Source organism: Chenopodium album, chromosome 6 (genome assembly GCF_948465745.1).
Source record: "Chenopodium album chromosome 6, dcCheAlbu1.1, whole genome shotgun sequence".
NCBI classification, from domain to species: domain Eukaryota; kingdom Viridiplantae; phylum Streptophyta; class Magnoliopsida; order Caryophyllales; family Amaranthaceae; genus Chenopodium; species Chenopodium album.
Window position 1 is genome coordinate 46,111,948 of NC_137839.1, and position 2,831 is coordinate 46,114,778.

General features: G+C 43.3%; 1 non-coding gene across 1 annotated transcript; it reads left to right on the forward strand.

The window, feature by feature from the left end:
• Positions 1–2,388: 2,388 nt before the first annotated feature.
• Positions 2,389–2,496, forward strand: LOC145637545 (small nucleolar RNA R71). Its single transcript, XR_014114317.1, has one exon. It is a non-coding gene; the product is annotated as a small nucleolar RNA R71 (small nucleolar RNA).
• The last annotated feature ends 335 nt before the right edge of the window (positions 2,497–2,831 follow it).

Below are 2,831 nucleotides of genomic sequence, written 5' to 3' on the forward strand. Positions count from 1 at the left end.
GCACATTCTCCACCCGGACACCGTCCGGGTGGAGATTTCCTCTCCCTTTTCTTCCTTGATTATGGTCATTCCACCCTTCTTTGGAACTACATGAACCGGGCTAACCCATTTGCTATCGGAGATAGCATAGATGATGCCAGCATCACGAAGTTTCAAAATTTCTTTCTTCACAACCTCTTAAAGGTTAGGGTTCAACCTTCTTTGAGGTTCAATGGAGGTGGAATGATCATCTTCAAGATGAATACGATGCATGCATAAAGAAGGGCTAATACCTTTGATATCATCAATGCTATACCCTATCACATCCCTATATTTTCATAAAACATCAAAAAGTTTTTCCAAATTAAGACCATCTAGGGTAGCATTTACAATAATAGGGTATTTTCCCTCCTTATCAAGAAAAGCATATTTCAAAGAAGGGGGAAGGGGCTTGAGTTCTACCTTGGGAAGAGGCTTAGAACTCTCCTCCAATTTCTCCTCCTTGGACTCAACCTCGATCTCAACTTGTTGTTCAACTTCCTCCTTTGAGGATTCCTCTATTGCCATGACAAACTCTTTAGCCTCTTGAGAGTGGAACTCTTTTTTGCATGTAAGGGCTTCTATCGTTGGATCTTGAGGCCTCATCACGACCCACCCCAAGCGATCTAGCTCCTCATTCACAACATCAAATCTATAGAAATTTTCAACTATGGGGGTCTTGAGCAACTTAGAAAACTCAAAGACAATCTTTTCATCGGCCACCTCACATGTGATGGTGTTGTTCTTGCATTTAATGACCGCCCCTAAAGTTTTAAGAGCTTCATGTCCCAAAATCAATGGATTGTTAACATCTTCCTCCATATGCATTGCTACAAAGTAACAAGGCACGTAGATGTGTCCTACTTGAATTGGAACATCCTCAAGCTCTCCTCAAGGTAACTTCACCGATCGATTGCCAATTGAATTGTCTTCCTTGTAGGGATCATCTCTATGTTGGGTTTTTGAGAAATGGATAGAGGGATTAGACTAACACTTGCTCCAAGATCGGCTAAGGCGCCCCTAGCTTTCATGTTCCCAATTTTCACCGGTAAAGTGAAACTTCCCGGGTCTTTTTCCTTCTAAGGCATCTTATGTTGGACAAGAGCACTCACTTGATGTGGAAGGGTGATAAGATCATCATTGAGCTTCCTCTTGTTTGTGATAATATCTTTGAGGAACTTGGAGTAAGATGGCATTTGTGTCACAACTTCAAGAAAAGGGAGGTTGATATGCAAAATCTTCATGACACTAAGAAATTTTGTAAACTTGTCATTCAACTTCCTCTCCGCAAGTTGACCGGGAAAAGGAACCGGTCCATCAAGATTCCTAGCCTCACTAGGAATTGATGTTGTCTTCTCATTGTCAAGCTTCTTCTTCTCCGAACCTCCTTCTATCTCATAAGCCTTTTCTTTCTCACCTCCCTTGTTTTCATTCACACTCTCCTCTCCTCCCTTCTTTTCCTCACTATCCCCTTCATTTAGCCCTTCATAGGAAGTTCATGACCTCAATGTGATCGCCTTGCATGTAACGGGTTTTGGATTGTGAGATGGGTTAGGTTCTGGTTGTCCGGGTAGAGTGGATGGTGAATTGAAAGGAGTTCTCTCGGCCAATTGAGCTAGTTGTGAATCAACCATCTTGTTGTGAGCTCTTATCTCTTGCATTTGTTGCCCAAAAGATTGCATTTGCGTATGCATGGCTTGGAGGCGTTGAGTTTGAATTAGCTCCGCTTGAGGTGCTTGTTCTTGATGATTTCTTTGAGGTGCTTGGGTTTGATTGTTGTATTGGTTGTTCCTTGGATAGCTTCCTCTTGGGTTTCGGGGTTGAGATGGAGGTGGATTTTGATATTGAGGGTTGGAGTTGTAGGAAGGTTGAGCTTGTTGGTTCCATTGTTGAGGTTGAGGTACAAACCCGGGTGGCGGTTGTCTCCAAGCTACTCCACCGCCACTTCCTCTAAATCCCTCTTGCCTTGTGTTGTATGCCGCTACATGTTCGGGGCTTAAACCTCCACAATAAGATGTATCATGGTTCGTTCCTCCACAATTTTTAAAAGAGAAAGAGTTAACTTGAGAAGAACTTTCTCCGCCACTTGAACTTGCATTCACACTCGTGTTCAACTTGGAAAGCCCTTTTGTTAGATGATCAATTTGATGTTGTAATTGATCAACTTTCTCCAATTCGTAAATACCACCTCTCTTTGGAGCGTTTCTTCTTCGGCCCCCCCAAGAGTAATTCTTTGCTACCTCTTCTATTGTGGCTTCAACTTGATTTTGAGGGATCTTGATTAATTGACCACCTGCCCCCCGCATCTAAATTGGCTCTTGACATGGGCTCCAATCCGTCGTAGAAAAACCGCATGAGCAACCCTTGATTGTACTCATGGTGGGGATAGGCTTGTACCAACTCTTTGAATCTCTCCCATGCTTCACCCAGACTTTCATCGGCATCTTGCTCAAATGATGCAATTTTCCTTCTCATTTCGGCGGTCTTCTCCTCGGAGATAAAGCGCTTCAAGAACGCCTTTACCACCTCCCTCAATGTTGTGAGAGTGTTAGGCTTTACTTGCTTTAGCCATTTTTTTGCTCGTCCGGTGAGAGATTGCCGGAAAAGGTGCATACGAATGTAGTCTTGACTCACTTCATTGGTTTGCATCATTGCGCACAATTCAAGGAATCGGTCCAAATGTTCAATAAGGTCCTCACTTGCACTTCTGGAAAATTGCTCCGATTGGACCATTTGAGTATATTGTGGATGGATTGAGAAGTTGGTTTCCGTGACGGGAAGGAAAATCCCTCCCGTGAGCTAAAAATCCTTCG